The sequence below is a fragment of the Chiroxiphia lanceolata genome, chromosome 8, assembly GCF_009829145.1.
Source record: "Chiroxiphia lanceolata isolate bChiLan1 chromosome 8, bChiLan1.pri, whole genome shotgun sequence".
In the NCBI taxonomy this organism is placed as follows: domain Eukaryota; kingdom Metazoa; phylum Chordata; class Aves; order Passeriformes; family Pipridae; genus Chiroxiphia; species Chiroxiphia lanceolata.
The window spans coordinates 15690052-15707690 of NC_045644.1; the positions used below are offsets into that span (position 1 = coordinate 15690052).

The 17639-nt window shown below is 37.1% G+C and overlaps 1 long non-coding RNA gene across 1 annotated transcript; it reads right to left on the minus strand.

The window, feature by feature from the left end:
• Nucleotides 1-502: 502 nt before the first annotated feature.
• LOC116790295 lies at nt 503-2077 on the minus strand. The gene is made up of 4 exons (XR_004358304.1): nt 2050-2077; nt 1328-1519; nt 988-1032; nt 503-790 (listed from the first exon to the last, which is right to left on the minus strand). It is a non-coding gene; the product is annotated as an uncharacterized LOC116790295 (long non-coding RNA).
• Between the last annotated feature and the right edge of the window lie 15562 nt (nt 2078-17639).

Below are 17639 nucleotides of genomic sequence, written 5' to 3' on the forward strand. Positions count from 1 at the left end.
ACAAGGGATGTATTTGAGGTAAAACACATTTTTTTGATACAATTGCTTTTTTTGTAGTTTTACATTAATGTAAGATTTTGTGAAATATGAGAAACTATAAGTTATATGGGGGTGTTGTCTCTTGTTTATTTATATTTTTGTTTGTTTTGTATGTGGTTTTTTCCACCTTTATGTGCAATAATTCTGGAGGTTCTTATTGATTTTAATGACTGTTATTAGATTTAATATCTTTTTCTATATATATATATATAAAAATCCCTTCTCTCAGAAGCTTCCCTTTACCACAAGCTTTGATGTGACATCAGTGAGTAAAGATATGGTTGTGGATGTAATTTTAATTGCCTTTTAATTTAAGAAAAAAGTGATATGTAAGTAAGATAGTCCTCTAACACTGTTAGAGATGTTAGAGATAAATGAAAAGTAACTTTAAAAATGTTTATTTAATATTGAATAATGTAGCATAATGATAACCACTGGGTAAAGTGATTTGTAATGCACCTTGTTTTGCTTTTTTCTAAGCCCACAGCTTTACAAGACTTGTTAGAAACTGTGATGTAGTGTAACACAAACTTTTGACCTGTGACTGAAACATAAGATTTTTATTTGACATATGTTATGTACTGTTACATTATTTCATAATAGCAGCATTCCCCCTCCAATTGACATGATACATTGTTATTCAGAGTAAATAAAAGTAATTGGACAGAAACATAAAAATTGTGTTTAATGACTGTTTTTCTACTGAATGAAAAAAGCCAAGAGAGCTTCTATACTTCCACTTCCGAAGTACCTGTGGGTGAAAGAAAAAAAATAGGACATTTATTATTTGATTTACTATTAACTGTCTGTTTTTTAGAAGAATTTGTAATTTCAAACATGCATGTAAAAGGTACTTATGATCTTAGAGGTTCAAGTCCTAAGAATAAAGGGTACATTGCAGACAGCCCCCTTAGGTAGGTAGTGTTTGCATGACTGGGCTTTACATACCTGAGTCAGCACTAACTGGATTCAGTGAAGAATGATTCCCAGTACCTGTGAGACAGGGAGACAGAGCTGCATTTTTTGCAGTTTGTGAGACTGCATTTCCATTATTTTCAGTTGGAGGTTTATGGGAGTAAGGACTACAGGAGTAACTTCTTAGCAATGCGTATGTTTTAGACAGAACATTAAACCAAGTGAGATTATATATATATATAATGTAGTTGGATAAATGCTTAAATATTACTCTTGTAATAAATCATGTTTTAAGATGAAACCAACAGAGTAAATAATACCAGTATCTTTTTATGCAGGTTTTGATGGTGAATTGGGAGTTTAACAAATTTACCTGTAATTTCTTCATACATCTGTTTTCGCTATACATTTCTACAGCTGTTTGAAATGAATGGTGAAGTACCTCAATTGCCCCATTTTCCCATGCCCTATACCTCTTTAGAAGCAATTCTCAAAGAAGTATATGCATAGGAAAAAGGAACAACGAGCCAGATCAAGATGAACTCCACTTGTGGCAAGAGTAAACCTGGAATATAAATGTAGATATTAGGGAAAATAAAAATTAGTTATATTCTTTACACAGTACAATTCCTTTTGAACTGTAAGTCTGTTAAAAACCTGTGCAGGTTAGAACAGAGGTTAAAATATGAGATAGCCAACTTTATTACCTAGGATTCAGCAGAGACGTAACAATACTTAGTATGTTAAAAATTCGTCAGTGCATATTTTGAAATGCATACAAGAAAGTGTAGAGTTCTTAGAAAAAATGAAGAGCAGCTCTGTAGAATTGACCTGAAAATTATTATAAGTTAGTAACAATATCCTCTTTTCAGTATATTGCACTATTGCACAGTATTTGAAGCTTTTATATTTAAGACCTGAGAAAATAATTATTTGATTTACTGAACAAATGCATGAGAGAGAGAAAAAAAGTGTATAAATTACAAAATATGGTAAAATCACCTCTACAAGCAGCAACAAGACTTACCTGAGAAAAAAAGTGTATAAATTACAAAATATGGTAAAATCACCTCTACAAGAAGCAACAAGACTTACCTGGTTCGCTGTCTTGATGCTTGAAGTGCAATAACTTCGTTTTCAAGAGAATTTATGCTCACTCAGGACCTTGAAGAAATATGAACTATACAGTGTTACTGTTTTCTTAAGTGATAATCAGTTTGCCCCTTGCCAAGGTATTTGGTGCACCTGCAGACTGGGTACACAAAAAGTGCTGCTGAAAACATAGAAAGTATCATTCATATGTTGGGGGAGGTAGAAATGGGAGTGCAACAGACAACGGAACTGATAGGAATAATTAAAGTGATGTCTTGAAATGTGCGCTGAGAACGAGAATTTATCGTCTGTGTTTTCTTTCACGTGCGTCAATGGAGTTTGGAAAATGTAAATCTGTGAGAGGACTTTTTGTTCTCAAAGCATGTGCTGTGTTTTCAGTCTAACCCACCCCCCTTTTTCCCTAGCACACTATTTTGAGAATCTCTATCAATGTCCTTCACTTGCAAATATGACTTTACTAGGGAGATAGCAAGGTCTGTGTACAAGGCTTTCCATTGCTTATCCAGGCCCCAGTGAGGCTCCCTGCTGGATGCCAAGGCTGGGAAACATCTTTCACCATATTTAATCCTATTTGCTAACAAATTCTTTAACCATTTGCTTTCAATTTGCTGTCTTTTTTTTTAGGACCTGTACTACACTATTAAACTGCATTTCCTATGTAAAGATGTTCTGTTTTATATATTAGAAGTCTGAAGTGATCAGCCAAAATTGTTTGGAATTACAGTGTCACAAGCAGTCACAATACCAATTGTTACATGCCGTTGTCTGTTTATTCATAAGTTTGGACACTCCTGAAATTCGTTATGTGCTCTTTCAGTATCAGAAGATTTGTGGGTTTCCTTAATTCCCTAATTTTCATTTTGTAACCTCAGGTTTAGTTTGTTCCTTTCTGTCATAAGAAACTGTCATTGCGTTCTGATTTGTACACACTGCCTTGAATACAAAAAATATTTTTGTTTTTCAGTTTAGTGTGAATCTTTCCTTAGATTTTTACAAAATATGCAATTGATTCTCTCAGTTTTTCTTCAGAGAGGTTCTGTGCTTCTGGCCTGAAGCCATCCTAGTTGTGGCCTGAAGCAAATACCTTATGTTTTGTGATTTAATATATGCAATACTTACTTCAACTCTGCCAGGCTTTCTGCCTTCGGTCAGACAGTTATATCACCTGGAAAGAAGAAAACTATACCACACATCCCAGAAAGTGTTCAGGGCTCTGAACACTTTCTGTGAACGCTTTTCAACAGCTTTTCATACAACAGGTGTGCTGGAGGAATTGTCAGTTTTGCTATGTGGTGTTCTGATAAAGAGAGAGAGAGGAAAAGGTTTGGGTTTTGGGTTTTTTTTCTTTGGAAATTGAACAGTAAATTGCTGGATTAGCAGCTGGAACACAGATACCATTAATGCTCTAATCCTGAGTTCTAGATAGGCCATCTGATGCCATCAGATGGTGTGTGAAGCTTTGGTTAAGGGTTATATCCACAAAAGACCATAATGAAATCTAGTGTGGGGTCTGAGGCTTCTGATAAGGGTTCTCACTGAGACTAATAAGACTGCTTAGTAGTAGTCCCTCGATTTTTGTTGTTTATATTTGGTATTACGTATTTGTGGATGGGGAAAATACCTGGTACACCTGATTTGTAATGTATCAGTCTCTCTTAAGAGCACAGCTAAAGCTGGTTTTGATTTGGATTGCAGAATTAAAACTTTAATAAACTCTGTTTTATTCAGAAGTATAAATAGAACAGGCGACTTTGAAATGAAAAAAAAATTCTAAATGAACACACTTGTCAGTCTTTTGCCTTTGATGTTGAATACAAAGTGGTGATCTAAACCCTAACCTTGAGGTATGTTTTCTGAAATGTACTCTATTCAGGCATTCCTCTGAAAGCCACATTAATTTGGTAGCTACTGTAAAAGAAATAGCCTAAAATTTTAATGCATACAAAGATTGATGTCTCCAATATTTGATGTGCTATACGTGTAATTTGGTATAACAAATATTTAACAACCACTTCCTATATAAAGATCCATGCAAACTTCATTTCATGCATACATGTAGACCTGTGGACTGTGGCTGTTAACTACTGCTAAAAGAAAAAAAAAAAAAAAGAAAAGAAAAAGAAACATTTGAATGAATTATGGAGCACCGATGTATCTTAGAGCTTATTTACTGTTTCAGCACCCTCTGAGCAGTTAGAGTCAGTGAGACTAGAAATCCCAATTATCTTGTAATGCATTTTCAAAAGGACAGATTGTAGTGCTTGTGAAGCTCTGGAACATGTTTTTCATCAGATTACACCAGATCTCTCTCTTAGCTTGTGTGTTAAACCCAGTGAAAGTCTTAAGCAGTTTTATTTACGGGCAGCTCTGTGTGTGTATGTATGTTTTTGCAAGGGTTTGTTTAAGGCCTTGAGCTGGTTTTTGCTTTGTGATTTTTTATTTTTTTTTATTACGACACCAATGGCCTTGTGTAGATTTTTCGTTTTTCAGTATTTCTGGCTTTGTGAGAAATTTAGAATAGAATATTATATTTCAGGTGGATGGGATCTAAAGTGATCATCTAGTCCTATTGCCTGGTCAATTCATGTGTGACCAAGTTAAACCATGTAACTTGTGACAGTGGTTGAAGTGTATTGGAAAAAGCCTCACTTAAAACACCACATGAATGTTTCCCACAAGAATAAAGAAAGTCCAGATTTGGCGGGGGGGGGTTTGGCTACAACCTTTAATTGCATACTGATGGATGTATTTCTTTTTCAATCAAAAGTTTTTTGTTGATCATGACTGATTTTAAGCTTTAAGTTGCTGATAGAGCTGCCTAAAATAAGGAAGCACTGTATTATTATGACAGATCATAACTTCTAATGTGAATATTTGGAGGTACATGCTTTGTTAAAGCTGAGGGCTGGCACTAATTGCCACATAAACTATCAGTGAAGCGTGCAAGTGAAGGTTGAAGAAAATGATGTAATTTTCCTTCATGCTGATTTTTTAGTAAAATGGTGGGATACATGCTTTTTCACTGAGCAACTAATAGGATAGGAAGAGTTCTATATTCCAGGACAGTGGAATACAGATTCCTGGCTCATGTGTTCTGTGTATGTGATTTCTGTCCTGTCAATATTCGGCTCAAATATTTAAACAGTGACCAGGAAGGATTAAACAAAGTTTCTTAAAAAAAAGAGAATATCAACACAGACTCATAACCCTCCCACTATCTTAGTGCTTTTGGTATTATTAGTTTACTGATCATTGACTTTTGAAGAGAGAGAGTTTGACATTTTTAAATTGATATTTAAAATCTAATGGCCTAAGTAAAAAACACACTTAATTGTATGTACCTGCCAATCTTTGAGCACTTTGTTTAAACAGTCCTTTTCTACTGTTAAAAGCTATTCCAAATTGCTCATCTAAAACACTTGTAACCTATTACATGAATGATTGTTGCAGACTTGATGCAGCCAGAAGGAAAAGCTGACTGGGCTGTATCACAGAGAGGTGAGTGAAAGCTCCAGATTTATCTACCATCAGCTGCATGATTTATAATGTTTGAATTGTAGCTTTGAAACAGAATAGATTGGAATGCAATTCATTTGGTCTGTCTAGCAGCTTGGAAAAGTATGATTAGGCTGAAGGCACAGTTTTCAGAAACTGAAGATGTAGTAGCAGTTTGAGAGGTTTGCTCAAGATACTATTTATGATCAAAATAAGCTCAAATTTTTAGAAGAGCTTTTGTCAAAAAGCTTTGTATATGAAAGAGTCAAGACTTTTCTATTGAATTTCTCACACATCTTAAATGTAGAAATGGTATTTGTTAGGCTTTCTCCCATAGCATCTGAATTAAAGCTAGAATGCTCATTCATAATTGCACATTCTGTATGATGACCAAAAGGAGGAAGATCAGAAATGGAAACCTGTTTTTATATGACTTATCCTATATATAATAAATACAGACTGAAGATAAATGTTAACTGAAAAGGGATCTACCAGCTTACAGTGCTGGCTTTCAAAACTGTGCATACACACATGCACACTCTCATATATATGGTTTCTTACCTCTATCTTAAGTTCCACACTTTTTTTAAAGTTTATTTTCTTGGACCAGTGAACTTTCTCTAAGTAGCAACATGATGACAATCACAGGTGCAATTTCAGACAGTTGACTTGTAAGGATGTTTAGTATCCACAATGAATTTTACATTTTTGATGAGTGTATGGTTGGTGCATGTATGTTTTCATGTTTATATGTGCGAGTTCAGTAGGTTTTTGTCTTTTTATTGTACTTTATAGTGCTTAGCACAGTTAAATGTACATTCTGAAGACAGCTATAAAATAATTCTGAAGAAGTGATGTTGCTATATTCTAAAAGTGGTTGCAGTGGCTTGAGTTGGGCTTTTTCTTAGGACTAAGGCATAAGCACTTTGTGATGCAGACATGTTTTTTTGCTTTCCACGCCTTCCGTGTACAATCAGTAACCTGTATCAGTCTCCTTTCATTCACTATTGAGAAGCTGATTTGTGCCTCTGATTAATCAAGGGTGACAATATTCATTGTTACTTTTTCAAACAAGAATCTTTGTCTTTCCACTCTACAGCATGGATTTGCTCATACATCTGCAAAGGTTTTTGATTTGCTTTCTAGAAATCTTTTGTTAAAATTCACCTTTTGCCGCAGTACCTACAAGAACTATCTTGATAGATAAGTTGCTGTGGGACTGATCATATTGCTCATCATACTGAGTAAGTTGTCAGCACTAATTAATGAGCTTAATTGTCTCATTGTCTTAAGCTACTCTCTATCTTCTGTTTTGTACTTCACTGCATGGAGCAAGAATTAATTTTTTTTTTTTTTCTGTGATGTGTTTAATAGAATCCATTCAGGGTCTCTCTCTTTAATGATGAATTCCTCTTAATGAAACTACAGCCCTGCATTGCCCTGTGTGATTCACCAAACAAAAATCAACACACAGCCTCTTAACAGATGCCTGGGAGAGCTGCCAAGGGCTTTGCAGACAAAACTGTTGAATTTATATCAGTCAGGTTTTAAGTTTTTAATTTATTCTGTAACATGGCATAACTACTTGGACAAACATATAATCAAATTGCTATTATATGTAGCATTTGTGGTAAACATGCATAATTAAAAAATAGTGAAGATGGACATAATATTTATATGTAATGCTTTGAAGTTTTATATAATAGTGTTCTGCCCAGGTTCAGTTTGTTTTGTGGATGTAAATTACTTCACTGTTTGGTGCCTAAGGTCTTTAGAGGCTTAGCTTAAAAGGAGGACCAGTGCAAGTTCATTTCAGGAAAATGTAGTGAATGCATAAAAGCATTAGTGAGTGACCCTTGTAAAAAATGTCCATTTGCATAAAATTAATTTATATAAGCGTTATATAAGCAAAGAGAATGAGCATTCTTGTTTGCCAATGACAAGTTCTTATTTTGTAACAAGATGCATCATTGTATTTTCTGTTGGTTTTGTTTGGTTTTGCGTTTTTTTTGATTAAATTGCCTTAAAGTGAAGATCCATGAAATATGACCAGATAACTGAAGCATAAATACAAAAAATATGCTACTGACAAGAGTGGTGATGGTCAAAGCTCTTGGAAAGAAAGCTTGCATATTTTGTGTCTGAAAGAACGAAGCTGGCAAGCATCTTGACTGCTAAAGGAATGCAAGATACAGTTGTTGGCCTTCAAAAGTGTTTTTTTCTGGGCCAAGTTATGTGAACAAAGTTGTTTGTATGCAAACTGCAGAAAGCAGCTTATGAAAATCATCTGGAATAAACTCATATTCAGAGATGTAATTCAGTGTGCACTGAAGTCAGTGAAAGATTCTCAGTGAAAACACCGGACTCCAGAGGAGTTTTTTTCTCTGTTTTTCTGAGGAATATATGAAGTGCCAGTATTTTACAAATCAAAGCTGAAACCCCACTTAATATGCATTAGAATTTCAGCACAACTGATAGAATTTTTTTAAAATGAAGATATTAGATCTGATTATTTTTAAGTTTCACTTGATATATATTAACCAATACAAGCATCTTTTGAAACTACCCTAGAAAATTTTCCTACCCCTCAATTCCCTCCTGCTGCATTTTTAAAGTAAGAAAGGCTCCTATTATTTCAAATATTTTATTTGGGGTCAATTTTTTTTCTTCCCTGCAAGTGTGGCTTTTACTCTTTTTTTTTTTCATTCAAAATGCTGTTAACTCATGCTAGCTATGTGTTTGTATGGCTGATCTATTGGTAGAACTTGAACATACACAATTATACTTTTCACTGATGTGGTACAGAGTTGTCTTAAACTGCAGATTGCTCTGGGCTACCAGGGTATCAGGTCAGATTCCTTAAAGGGAAAATAAAAATAATTTATTTCGATTTTGCACATTGGGACAAGCTAAATTTGAACTGTTACTCATGTGCTGATGCTGTCCACTCTCTCCCTTGAAAGTGGTATTTCTTAACTAAAATGTGATGTTCTGTTATGCATCTACTAAGTGATCCATCTTGAGCATAGGATAAAGGTTGCAAGATGTTTTTGCATGCAGGTGCCTTTCCCAGACTATCAGTGAGGAAACAGACTAAACAGCCGAGCAGCTGACAATCCCCTCCTGTCCTCAGTAGGACAAACAACTTGTTTCACAGTTCCCTGGGAAAGATTGTTGAGCTTATTGTAATTATGACTGGGGAGATAAGCTACCTCCTGCCTTTTATCTCTACCAAATATGTACAATATAATGAACGCTCCACAAAATGGCTTTGCATTTCTACCTTCTCATCTCTGAGCTATGTCTTCCTGTATGACCAGAGTGGATCACCCTAATTAATTCAGCAATGTAGTATACTCTTACATAATTTTCATTTTAAGTCCCTGCAGACTGACTGACTTCAAGGGAAAAAAAAAGTCATATTTAAAGTTTAACACTGGTGGAAGTATTTGAACCATTGTATTCGTTAGAAATACGATGTATTTCTAACCTTGTATTTCGTTAGGAAGGAGCATGTGTGAACAGTTTCTAAAATTCTTCTCAAACTAACTTTGTTTGCAGGTGACTTTGCTGTTTTCATTCATTGTGCTTCATTAGTACACTAATTGAAGTACTAATGTATGCAGTATAATATTGGGAAATCCAGTATGTTCAAAGATAAACCTCACTGTTCATCTTTGCAGAAATCTACTGGAAGATACTGGTGGAAGGTAAGGTAATTAGGGTTAATCCTTAATTGAGTCAGTTCTGAATCTTTCTCAAGATCAGCTAAGACAATCTTAACAGAGCACTGCTACCTCTGCTTTTTCTCTTAGTCCCAGCCACATGTCTCTGCTGCTTATTCTGTGCTGACTCTGGCTTTTCGTGTACCCCTTCATAACCCTTTTCAATTCACTAGTTAGTTTTCAGTAACGGATTATTTAAAGAAATAAAAAGAAGGGGAATTACAGACTCTCCGTTTTCATAAAAGCAACATTTGCTGGCCTGACTGCAAAACCACACTTTCAAAGTGCAAATAGCCAGAATAAGTAATTTTTCTGTGTGTTGTCTCAGAACCATGTCACTGCTGTGTGCCATCCCCACAGACCCCAGTTTTGTCTGTGTTCCAATTGAAAATGGTGTAGGGCATGTCTTCTAAGCAGCATAGTGAAATGAAAACCTTCGTTATTATTTTATTTCTCTATTGTTGTTGGAGTTCTCTGCCAGACTATAAGCTGAAAGGCCATGTGTTAATACAAAATGTTATCAAGTGTGGATCAGTTTCATTTGTCTGCCTGAGCTCTTAATACAGATAGCATAATAGTTTCAAATGGATTTCATATTATTATTATCATTGGATAAAATTTAGTAAAAAGAATGCATTTCAGATGAGTGTGAAAAAACACCTACATGTTAATAAAATATGAGGATTTATTTCTCCCATAAATATGTGTATTGGCTCACAAGATTTCAAGTACTTCAAGCATTTTCCTGAATGATGGGCAAATGACAGTAGCACATCTGGACAATCTGTTAGCCTCAAATGCAAAGTAATGCACCTCGTGTAGATCAGATCCTCAGCTGATGTGAATGAGTAAAGATTTGTGGGGTGAAATTATGTTGATTCACAGCAGCAGGCCCTAAAGGTTTTGTGCTGTTCATTGAACAGTTCGTATTTTTGTATTTATGAACTTGTTCAAACTTCAAAAATGTGCATTACTCAAGGGATTTCTGAGTATATAATACTGCTGCTATGTCTGGTCCTTAGTTTAAGTCTGAATCTATTAATTTTGTTAACAACCAAGCTGACTGTATCCCAAAGCATCACATCCCCCAAATTAAACAAATTTACATATTTATACTTAGAAGAATAAGAAGAATAGTCTTATTTCAGTAGAATTATTAATGTGAGTAATACAAGGAATGGAACACTTTTTGATGGATATGATCTGAAAAGTAAAACTTCAGTTAATTTATATCATAATGTTTGACATTGTGACCAAGAGATTCATATTTTTCCCCCACCTGTTATAGAGTCACAGGGGCAAATACATTTGATCAGATTCAAGCAAAACCTCTTCAATTTTAATTACTCTGAAGTAGAAATGAAGACTAAAACAGCTTGCCCCACAGTGCTGTCACTGAAGGGATAAACATTCTCACCAATCTCACTAACAAGGAGCAGACAATGTTTTTTCTACGTCCTTTGAAGTATCAATATTACCTTTAGAAATATAACAGACAGACAAATTCAAACAGCAACCTTGACAAAATATGAAAACTTAATTTAGCATTAGTACAAGTTACAGATATCAAAGAAGCTGGGAAAGAAATTAGCGAGGAGACAGAATTATCTTCTTACTCTGCCAGAGGGAGTAACAGCAAAATTAACCTTGAAAACTGTTTGGAGAGCATTCTTGTGAAAACAGTATGACACAATGTTGAAGTTACGGATATGAAGAGGTCAACAATTCTTAACTGATTATGGGCAGTTACATTTTGTTTACTGTGTTTTTAAAGTAATGCTACAGCAGACCTATTTGTTCTAAAATTTCTGAGTAAAAATACCATTTACTCAAATTTTCTGTACTCTGATAGAAGGATTTTTTTCAATTATTGTATTGTTCACCCCTGTTCTTAAAAGCCAAGCTTCATTCAGGTATCTCATTTGAACACGTCAAAACCACAGCATTCCACTCTTAGTCAGACTTAAAATCCTTTAGGCTCAGTTTCTCATTGTCAGCCAAATTAAACAATAAAGTGGAGTAAGAATAAAATTCAGACTTGTTCCATATATTTGAAGATCTTTTTTCTACTTGTAGCTGAAACCTGCTGGATTCCATTTGTGATGATTAGAATTATATTTCAGGACATGAGATTTTGCTAATATGATGTTTAGGTCATTGGGGCATGCTAACTTGGACATATTTGTGGTAGACTGCTTGCTGATATTTGATTGTTGTGATAAACAGTCTACTAGCCTGCTTTTAAAGAACACTTTATTTTTTAATGTCTGTTCTTTCAAAAATAGTGTGCTCTGTGGCCTTTTAGTGCTTTCACTATGTTTTCAGATCTTAGTTTAAATAAGGTTATGCAATAATTCATATATATAATGTCATGAGATAATTGTTATACTAAAACCAAAACTAAAATAAACCATGAAGGACTGCATTTCAGCTTTCAAAATTGTGAATTTTTACAAGTACTATCTAAATCTCAGAATTGCCTCAGCCTTCAGTGACAGCCTCTCTTCCCACACCTCTCTAGTGGATGGACAGCAGGATGGGGACTGGGGGAGCAAAGTGTTTCCCACTGTAAATAAAGTTGAAGTTTATGGCCACCTGAGGAACCTCAATGTACATAAGTCTATGGGATGCAATGAGATGCATCCCAGAGTCCTGAGGGATGTGGCTGATGTAGCTGCCAAGACATTCTCTATGATACTTGAAAAGTCATGACAGGCAAGTGAAGTCCCAGGTGACTGGGAAAAGGGAAATATTGTACCCATCTTCAAAAAGGGTAGAAAGGAGGACCCTGGGAACCACTGACCCGGACAAGCTTGAAAAGTGGGAATCTTATGAGGTTTAAAAAGACCAGATGCAAGGTGCTGCACCTGGGTCAGGGCAACCCCCAGTATCAACACAGGCTGTTGATGACCCCGCAATGTGCGCTTGCAGCTCAGAAAGCCAATTGTATCCTGAGCTGCATCCAAAGCAGTGTGACCAGCAGGTCAAGGGAGAGGGTCCTGTCCCTCTGCTCTGCTCTGGTAAGACCCTACCCGGAGTGCTGCTTTCAACTCTGAGTCCTCCAACACAGGAAAGATGTGGATCTGCTGGAGCAAGTCCAGAGGAGGCCACAAAGAGTATTAGAGGGCTGGAACATTCCTATCAGGAACGACTGAGAGAGCTGGAATTGTTCAGCCTGGAGAAGCGAAGGCACTGGAGAAATTTTGCATTCTTTCAATACATCAACAGGAAAAGGAGGGGCAAGAAAAAGCTCCATTCTTTGTTTGACATGAAGGTGTATGTGTGTAGGGGGGTAGATGGGGAGTTGGAACATAGTTATCAAAGAGGTGGAAAAGCTGAGGTACTTTACACCTTCTTTGCCTCAGGACAATTGGCCTCCCAAGGTGGTAGACAGGAACGAGGAGCTGAATAGCCCCCACGTAATTCAGGAGGAAGCAGTTAGCAACCTGCTGAGCCACTTAGATACTCATAAATCTACAGGATCAGATGGGATCCATCCTAGGGTGATGAAGGAGCTGGTGGAAGAGCTCACCAAGCAGCTCTCCATTATTTATCAACAGTCCTGGCTCACCGGGGAGGTACCAGGTGACAGAAAGTTGGCCAGTGTGAGGCCCATCCACAAGAAGAACCAGAAGGAAGATCCAGGAAACTACAGGCCTGTCAGCCTAATCTCAGTGCCTGGCAAGGTTATGGAGCAGATCATCTTGGGTGTAGTCACACGGCACCTACATGCCAGACGAGGGATCAGACTCAGACAGCATGGATTTAGAAGGGCCAGGTCCTGCCTGACCAACCTGATCTCCTTTTATGATCAGGTGACCCACCTGGTGGATGAGAGGAAGGCTGTGGATGTGTCCAAGAAGGCCAAGCACCAGATCCTGCACTTCGACCACAACAACCCCATAGAGCACTAAAGGCTGGGGACAGAGCAGCCAGGCAGAAAGAGACCTGGAGGTTCTGATTGACAAGAAGCTGAACATGAGCCAGCAGTGTGCCCAGGTGGCCAAGAAGGCCAATGGAATCCTGGCCTGTATCAGGAACAGTGTGGCCAGCAGGACCAGGGAAGTGATTCTTCCCCTGCACTCAGCGCTGGTGAGGCCACACCTCAAGTTCTGTGTCCAGTTCTGGGCCCCTCAGTTCAGGAAGGATATGGAGATGCTGGGCCATGTCAGAAGAAGGCCAACAAGGCTGGTGAAGGGACTGGAGCGCAGGTCCTATGCAGAGCAGCTGAGGGAGCTGGGGCTGTTCAGCCTGGAGAAGAGGAGGCTCAGGGGAGACCTCATCACTCTCTACAACTACCTGAAAGGAGGTTGTAGCCAGGTCTCTTCTCCCAGGCAACAAGCAGTAGGACTAGAGGGCACAGTCTGAAGCTGCACCAGGGTAGGTTTAGTTTAGCCACTAGGAAGAAGTTCTTTACAGAAAGAGTGATTGGGCATTGGAATGGGGTGCCCAGAGAGGTGGTGGAGTCACCGTCCCTGGAGGTTTTTAAGAAGAGAGTGGTTGTGGCAATTAGTACCATGGTCTAGTAGACAAGGCAGTGTTAGATCAAAGGCTGGACTCGATGATCTCAAGGATCTTTTCCAACCCAGTTGATTCTGTGATTCAGTAGTTGAAGGGAGGCCTACAAGAAAGAAGGGGACAAACTTTGTAGCAGGGTCTGTTGTGATAGGACAAGGGATGATGGTTTTAAACTGAAGGAGGGTCATTTTAGACTAGGTATAAGAAATAAGTATTTTACAATGAAGGTGTTAAAACACTGGCACATGTTGCCCAGAGAGGTGTTAGATGCCCCACTCCTGGAAATATTCAAAGTCAAATTGGAAAGGGCTCTGAGCAAACTGATCTGAATGAAGATGTCACTGCTCATTGCAGGGGTTCTGGACTAGATGGCCTTTCAAAGGCCCCTTCCAGCTCAAACTGTTCTATAATTCTATGACTTAAATAGCCTTTACTATGAAAAAATCATAGTCAAGAGTGTGCAAGTAGAAAGAGAGAAAAGGACAACATAAAGAAAAGTGAAAATGACTGGTTCTTATATTTAATCAGGTAAATATTAGATTAACTAAAAGTTACTTTATATTGTATCAGCATGACTACTACAGTGGCATGAAGTATAAAATTTACCTTATTTAGGTTTTCAAGATTTAGTCTTGGCTTGCTGAGGAATTACAGAAAATAATAATCCCATTTAAATATTTCCTCACTTAATGAGAGAGTAATGTGGTAACTTGCCCTTTTGACAAGACAAAAACTGGCTTTATACATATGAAAAATTGATCACTTTTTTATATGTACAGTGTATGTGAAAGAAAGTAGTTATGTATTAAAGATAGATGGAAATGGAGAGACAACAGGAAAAGGTTATAGCTCAATCGAAGTAAAAGTTATATATCTCTAGTAGATCTGTGGAGGCCAAGGTTTTTCTACAGATGTCCAAATAGGTTTGTTCAGCACTTCTTTTACTGTCTTTCACACATCTGAACCTAAGGTTCTCCTGATACTTCTGTAGCTATACAGACAGACAATTTTTAGTTTTGCTTTGAGGGATTCCCATTAGTAGTACTGGGTAATGGCTCATCTGTCCCAAAAGATTCATCCAGTGCAGGTTTACACAGTGGTCTATTTTTCTATCATTAGTTGAACTGTAACAGACTTCTACCCCTTTGCAGTGGAATCGTGAGCTCCTAAAACAAAGGAAGAAAACAAGAAAATTATTTCAGTTTGTGAACAAATGTAATCCATGTCTAGCAGTATCTTTAGCTGAGAATATCTCTAAGCAGCCTCTGTACCATCTGCAACAACTTTGTTTTGAGAGACTGATAAACAGCAAAAAGAGAAAAAAATATTTTCTTTTATGCAGTAAGCATTCACTCTTTAAAAGTGGCTTCAAATCTTAACTCTTTTTGCCAAGTTCTGAGGTATGTTGGGTGATATGAGTGTGTCATAAACATATCAGAAAAACATTGAACACTATTTTGCCTAGTAAAATTAAGACAGAGTAACTATTAAAAATGGTTTCCTGAATATAAGACTTTGGTCAGTCTGTGCAGCATTTAAAGACCTTTTATTATTTCATATCTTCCTTACTTTTTTTTATTTCTGCCTAACTTTTCACCAAATTTATTTTGAAAAAGGTTTATTAATAGAAAATGAAATTCTTTGTTTAGTATATATATGTATTTGTTTCTTTAAAAATACTCCAATAAAAACAAAAATTTGAAGCTTGTTAAAGCATATATAAACCAGAACTTTGATAACACTGATTTTTTTTTTTAATGGTGAAAAATTTTCCTTTTTTTTTTCCAGGTAGGACTTCTTACATGGAAAACATTCTCATAAAGAATCTCAAAAGCCATTTATTTTATGCCCTTCCTCCCAGGTGATTGCAAAACACTTATAAAATCAGATCTGAAATCAGGTGAAATGCAGGACTACATAAAAATGACCAGAATCACTGTTTAAAAATTTCTCATTTAAATTGGAATAACAATATTTTCATTTTCCAATTTATAGCCAGAAAATGCATCTTGCTAGATAATGTAGTGAATAGGTCTGTATCTTCTTATTAGAATGAACTTTCTGTGCAGATGTTAAGCCTTAGGAAAAAAACCTCTTGAAATTAATCTGCTTTTCACCCTCAGTTAAGATCTGGCCTAATACTAATTTGATCCCCTCTCCCCTATTATGATTACGTTAGAAACTGTCCTGAAACTTATAAAGTAATATTTTTGTTTTGAAGCAAAACGTTGCAAATGAGCTGGAATTCATGAAACTTGAGGCAACAAGAAACTTTAGAACGTTTAATATGAGGTGATCACTTAACAAGCTCTTAAGTTTTACCTTGTTACCTCTTCTGTTAAGCCTACCAATATTCACAGAATCATAGAATCATAGAATCAGCTGGGTTGGAAGGGACCTCTGAGATCATCAAGTCCAACCCTTGATGCACTAACGCTGCAGTTGCTAGGCCATGGCACTAAGTGCCACATCCAGTCTCATCTTAAAAAACCTCCAGGGACGGAGAATCCACCACTTCCCTGGGCAGCCCATTCCAGTGTCTAATTACCCTCTCTGTAAAGAAATTCTTTCTGATATCTAACCTAAACCTCCCCTAGCACAACTTGAGACCATGCCCTCTTGTCTTGCTGATAGTTGCCTGGGAGAAGAGACCAATGCCCACCTGGCTACAACCTCCTTTCAGGTAGTTGTAGATAGTGATGAGGTCTCCCCTGAGCCTCCTCTTCTCCAGGCTGAACAGCCCCAGCTCCCTCAGCCTCTCCTCATAGGACTTGTGCTTGAGTCCCTTCACCAGCCGTGTTGCTCTTCCCTGGACCTGCTCCAGCACCTCAATATCCTTCCTGAACTGAGGGGCCCAGAACTGGACACAGAACTCGAGGTGTGGCCTCACCAGCGCTGAGTGCAGGGGAAGAATCACTTCCCTGGTCCTGCTGGCCACACTGCTCCTGATCCAGGCCAGGATGCCATTGGCCTTCTTGGCCACCTGGGCACACTGCTGGCTCATGTTCAGCTTCTTGTCAATCCAAGAATCTTTGTCTTTCAAAAGATTACCTCATTTTTACTGAAATATCAAAAGATGGGACCCTTATTTTTCTTGGTAATCCCTCCCCCCTTACCCTCCACCGTGATTAATCACCTCGCATTTCCCTTTTTTCAGCTTCTCATTATTGGTTCTTGTTAGGCTATTCCTGAGGCATGAGGTAATTCTCTATTATCTAGTATTTCCTCCAAATAAAGATACTTTGTATCGCTCTCTGAGACTGAAGCCCAAACAGCTCCTCTGCAGCTGAGTTAAGAGAGAAAACACGTGCATCCCTGTTGATCTCTGGTAGCTGCAAAGGTAGAAATACAAACCAGTATCAATATTTAGTTCCAAACTTTTCGGTATAAAACTTGTTTTTCTCATTTCACAGTAGATTTCTTTTCACTGAAAGCACAAAGATTTCAGTATTTAATCCTATTTAAGTGATCAAAAGTTTGATTGTCTATTTCTGGCAATTGTCTTATGTAATTTTTTCTCCTGGTAAAAGCAAAATTATGACTTCAGAAAAGATTAAGGAATTAATTCTGAATATTCATTTCTTGTAATTACTGCCCAAGAGGATAAAATGGACACTTCTGGAAGGTGATAATGTATAGCTCTTTTTAAACAGTTATTTAGATAAGAACTTATTTGAATATAGATAGATTATTCTCTGAGTGCTTTGGTCTTGATTTTTGTTTGGGCTTTAATCTGTTTTCCAGTGTTGACCAGGAGCATTTGTGTATAGTTAAATACAAAGGTAGTGATTTCATCATTCAGTTCAGTGTTCTAAGCTTTTGATCCTGCCATTT